Raw genomic sequence first — 6,000 nt, 5'->3', positions numbered from 1 at the left:
GGTATTTGGGTGCAAAATTTCACACTAAGTGGACGGTTGGATCAAAAGTTACAGCTTGTCAAAGCTCACTGGCTAAGGTTAGGGCTTGTTAAGAAAAACAAAAACAACTTAATTATAAAAGAAATAAAGCAATTGGAATATTGTATGGTTAAAATGACTATGAAGAGTGTTTTTAAATACTTGGAAATTGATATTTCAATTATATACTTCATATATGGATAAAATCTACGAGGGTTTCTTTGTTATTTACAAAAATAACTATACCTTCCACAGCCAGATACCTAGTGTATTCTCGAACAAGACAACACGTAATACGACATAAGTGGTGAACCCGATGTGAAAGTTTGGGGTGGAAAGTATTGGATTTTGTATGTGGTTATTTAGATTGATGGTGCAAGATGACAAGGTTGATTTTAGAGTTTTTGGAAGACTTGGAGCTTTGGAGGATATTTTGAAAAGCAATGGTGATATTTGGATTATTATGGAGTATATTATGGCTTATAGACATCTTGGGGCATTTTGAGGTATCATAAGTTATTTATTGGAGCATTTCCAGGGATATTTTTTTAACATTGAGGAAGAAAATGGAAGATATTTCAATGAAGTCTTTGGATAGGTTGAATACTTTGGATGGACCAAATGTTAAAGAGTTTTTTGAGGCTTTTTTTATATTTATGGAAGAACAACAAAAGATACAAGCAATTGAAAGGGATATCACAAAGGCATTACCAGGAATTTTCAACAAATTTGGGAGGTTTAACAGATGCAACATCACTAAGTTTTTACAAGTTTATACATGTGAGATGGAGACATGCCAAATTCCTGAGGCAAAGATGATTTCAAGCTTTTATTTGGCTATTGAACCTGGTATTCATAGAAAGGTGAAGAGATTACTTGAAAGGGGTGTGGAGACATGGTCAAAATTTCAAGAACTTTTGAAGAAAGAATTTATTGATGTAAATGAGGATAAGATTACCAAGCGACAATTTTTGGATTGGATAGAATTACAACCAGGCATGCATATGGATCTTTATGAATTCTTGAAAGAATTTGAAAAGAGGTTTTATCAACTGTCATCCTCAGAGAGACAGTCATTGGATGCTATAAAAATAGAATTATTTTTAAATGGTCTTGATGATGCCATGGGAGACAAACTTTTTATACTTCTTGCAGATGAGTCTACGGAGAGTGGTTGTACTAACAATTGGGAAGAGTTAAAAGAAACAACAATTCTTTTAGCAAAGCAACAAAGAGCACAAGCTAAAAGAGTTGGAGTATGGTCTAAGAAATCTTCTACTTTGGCTTCTATATCATCTTTATCAATACAAGGGATTAATCTTGAAAAAAGAGAAATGGAACAGCAACTGGAGGACTTTGAAGGAGGAGCCAATTTTTTGCAAATGAAAGAAAGTGGATCTTTTATCAAGGATGGTGAAGGAAAGAACAAAGACTTTGATCAAATTATTACTATGGAAGGTCAGAATATCAAAAAAATTGAAGGCAATATGGAACTCAAGGATTTAGAAATTAATGACAATAAGGATGAAAATTATAGCTATTCTACATTGAATATGTTTATGCAAGTGGATGATGGTAATTTGGATGGAACATCTCATGGTGATAAAAAAGATTATGGTGAAAGTTGCAAGATTTTTCAAGAACATGAGGTTTCACAAGGCTATGAAATTTTTTAATATTATGAAGTAATACAACATATTGAGATAACACAAGGTTATGATGTTTCACAAGGATGGATTTAAGAAGAAATGAAGGATGTTTTACAAGGATACATTCAAGAAGAAATGATAGATATTTCACAAGATAATGTGGTGAAAGAAGATTATGGAATCAAAAGTAAAGGTACTAAATCAATGGCTTTAATCAAGTTAATTGTGAGTACTAATCTTTTGGACCAAGATCAAGGTTACATGGATAATGCACATGTATTGGGGGTACAATTGGATTTTGATAAGAAAAAAATTCATCATGAAGTGTTGAATTCAAAGGTTGAAAATCTAAAAATCTTCAAACATAAAGACATGGGCAATGGATTTAAGGATTATATAGACGTCTTAAATCAAACATGGAATCAAAGGAACAAGAAAAAAGATGCAAGCAAGATGTATGTGGCCATATGGAAGAAGTTTCAATTAAATCTTTCCATTTCAAAATTTGTACCTCGCCAATGGTTTGGTCATGTACAAAGTTGGATGCTTCCAATTTACTTGTACAAGATGGATACATGGATTTTTTGTATTGGATAAAGAATAATGGTGTACTAAATTTGGCACATACCGAAGGATGTGTAGGTTCAGAGGGGGTGGATGTCGTGTTGTAACACGAATATATTGTGAAAATATAAAGGAAGAGGATTTTTATTAATGTTCAGTTACCTCGAATATTGGGAGCAACGACCAATTCCAGTGCAAATATTGAGAGGCTAGGTTCAGTCACCCCGTTACAGTCAGCCGGGGCATACTGAAATGTTCCATTCGATTCCAATAACGGGAGTCAGCAGGAAAGGAAAGGACCAATTTACACGACGGGTGAGCCTATTTGAAGAGCCAATTGGATCCAATTTCAAGAATCTAATCCGGGTCCTCTTACCCAATATGAGACCTGAATTGGTCAGGCAACCCAATGCAGTCTAATTACGGGAAAATCCAAGTCTTACTGCGGGCCTCAGCCAATCTATCGTGAAGGACCAATTTGATCCAATTACGGGAACATCCGGGTCTTACTACTGGACTCTTAGCCAATATGAGACCTGATTTGGTCGAGCGACTCAATGTGGTCCCGATTACGAGGTTTCGATTCTGTTTCAGGCTGTCCTGTTCTCTGTACCGTTTCAGGGAACGTTGTTTTCAGTAAAAGGATCTCTTAAAGGTAAAAATGGAGGAAAAAGCTCTGACGGCGAGAGCCAATTCCAGATCCAAGATGGAAGGAGCCAATTCCGGATCCAAGACGGAAGGAGCCAATTCCGGATCTAAGACGGAAGATTGAAGAAATTCAGAGGCTAGGGTTTGAAAGAGGGGAGAATTAGGGTTAAAGGGGAAGAAGGTTAAGAAATGAGGGGGGTTTTTTCAGTGGGGTTTTTTTTCAGTGGGGGGTTTTTTTTTTTCAGATCGGGTTTTTGGATCGAAGAGCTAGCTTCAAGCTCTTTTCAAGGTCACTAGGATGGTTTCATTAGGGGTTTTTGGATCGAAGAGCTAGCTTCAAGCTCTTTTCAAGGTCATTAGTTTGGTTTCATTAGGATTTGTGAGGAGAGAGCAATCGTTGCTCAAAGTCAGTGTTTATTTTGGTGTTTCGGATTTTATATAAAACATTGATGGTTCGCATTCTCAATCGATTTGTGCAAGTCGTGTAGCATCTATGGATCAAAATTTGGTATTGTCTGGATAGTTGGGTGTGCTAAGTGTATACAAAAAATTGTGTTAATCTAACGATGCAATTAAGAGATATCTGGGTTTTAGTACAAAGGATTGTCGGAAGTTGGCAGTCTAGGGTTGGATAGGATTTCTATGATATCTAAAGATCTACTAATTGGATCGACGTAATTTTTGGCTTGATAATAGAAGATTTGGAGATCAAGCGGCTATTCAATTTTGAGATGGAGTTAACAATTGACAAAGGAGAAATCACTTCTGGAGTTTCTACATCAAATTTCAAGGTTGCGGCCGAGTGTCATCAGTGCGGTTTTTGGGCGTTTTCTTGCAATCTGTAAGTTGGGTTGGGCTGAAATTTTCTGAGCATATAGAAGGCTTATACTGGTATTTGGGTGCAAAATTTCACACTAAGTGGACGGTTGGATCAAAAGTTACAGCTTGTCAAAGCTCACTGGCTAAGGTTAGGGCTTGTTAAGAAAAACAAAAACAACTTAATTATAAAAGAAATAAAGCAATTGGAATATTGTATGGTTAAAATGACTATGAAGAGTGTTTTTAAATACTTGGAAATTGATATTTCAATTATATACTTCATATATGGATAAAATCTACGAGGGTTTCTTTGTTATTTACAAAAATAACTATACCTTCCACAGCCAGATACCTAGTGTATTCTCGAACAAGACAACACGTAATACGACATAAGTGGTGAACCCGATGTGAAAGTTTGGGGTGGAAAGTATTGGATTTTGTATGTGGTTATTTAGATTGATGGTGCAAGATGACAAGGTTGATTTTAGAGTTTTTGGAAGACTTGGAGCTTTGGAGGATATTTTGAAAAGCAATGGTGATATTTGGATTATTATGGAGTATATTATGGCTTATAGACATCTTGGGGCATTTTGAGGTATCATAAGTTATTTATTGGAGCATTTCCAGGGATATTTTTTTAACATTGAGGAAGAAAATGGAAGATATTTCAATGAAGTCTTTGGATAGGTTGAATACTTTGGATGGACCAAATGTTAAAGAGTTTTTTGAGGCTTTTTTTATATTTATGGAAGAACAACAAAAGATACAAGCAATTGAAAGGGATATCACAAAGGCATTACCAGGAATTTTCAACAAATTTGGGAGGTTTAACAGATGCAACATCACTAAGTTTTTACAAGTTTATACATGTGAGATGGAGACATGCCAAATTCCTGAGGCAAAGATGATTTCAAGCTTTTATTTGGCTATTGAACCTGGTATTCATAGAAAGGTGAAGAGATTACTTGAAAGGGGTGTGGAGACATGGTCAAAATTTCAAGAACTTTTGAAGAAAGAATTTATTGATGTAAATGAGGATAAGATTACCAAGCGACAATTTTTGGATTGGATAGAATTACAACCAGGCATGCATATGGATCTTTATGAATTCTTGAAAGAATTTGAAAAGAGGTTTTATCAACTGTCATCCTCAGAGAGACAGTCATTGGATGCTATAAAAATAGAATTATTTTTAAATGGTCTTGATGATGCCATGGGAGACAAACTTTTTATACTTCTTGCAGATGAGTCTACGGAGAGTGGTTGTACTAACAATTGGGAAGAGTTAAAAGAAACAACAATTCTTTTAGCAAAGCAACAAAGAGCACAAGCTAAAAGAGTTGGAGTATGGTCTAAGAAATCTTCTACTTTGGCTTCTATATCATCTTTATCAATACAAGGGATTAATCTTGAAAAAAGAGAAATGGAACAGCAACTGGAGGACTTTGAAGGAGGAGCCAATTTTTTGCAAATGAAAGAAAGTGGATCTTTTATCAAGGATGGTGAAGGAAAGAACAAAGACTTTGATCAAATTATTACTATGGAAGGTCAGAATATCAAAAAAATTGAAGGCAATATGGAACTCAAGGATTTAGAAATTAATGACAATAAGGATGAAAATTATAGCTATTCTACATTGAATATGTTTATGCAAGTGGATGATGGTAATTTGGATGGAACATCTCATGGTGATAAAAAAGATTATGGTGAAAGTTGCAAGATTTTTCAAGAACATGAGGTTTCACAAGGCTATGAAATTTTTTAATATTATGAAGTAATACAACATATTGAGATAACACAAGGTTATGATGTTTCACAAGGATGGATTTAAGAAGAAATGAAGGATGTTTTACAAGGATACATTCAAGAAGAAATGATAGATATTTCACAAGATAATGTGGTGAAAGAAGATTATGGAATCAAAAGTAAAGGTACTAAATCAATGGCTTTAATCAAGTTAATTGTGAGTACTAATCTTTTGGACCAAGATCAAGGTTACATGGATAATGCACATGTATTGGGGGCACAATTGGATTTTGATAAGAAAAAAATTCATCATGAAGTGTTGAATTCAAAGGTTGAAAATCTAAAAATCTTCAAACATAAAGACATGGGCAATGGATTTAAGGATTATATAGACGTCTTAAATCAAACATGGAATCAAAGGAACAAGAAAAAAGATGCAAGCAAGATGTATGTGGCCATATGGAAGAAGTTTCAATTAAATCTTTCCATTTCAAAATTTGTACCTCGCCAATGGTTTGGTCATGTACAAAGTTGGATGCTTCCAATTTACTTGTAC

This window comes from Physcomitrium patens, chromosome 10, assembly GCF_059467195.1.
Source record: "Physcomitrium patens ecotype Gransden chromosome 10, ASM5946719v1, whole genome shotgun sequence".
NCBI lineage: Eukaryota > Viridiplantae > Streptophyta > Bryopsida > Funariales > Funariaceae > Physcomitrium > Physcomitrium patens.
The sequence above is the reverse complement of the archived record's forward strand: the minus strand, read 5'-3'. Positions refer to the sequence as shown.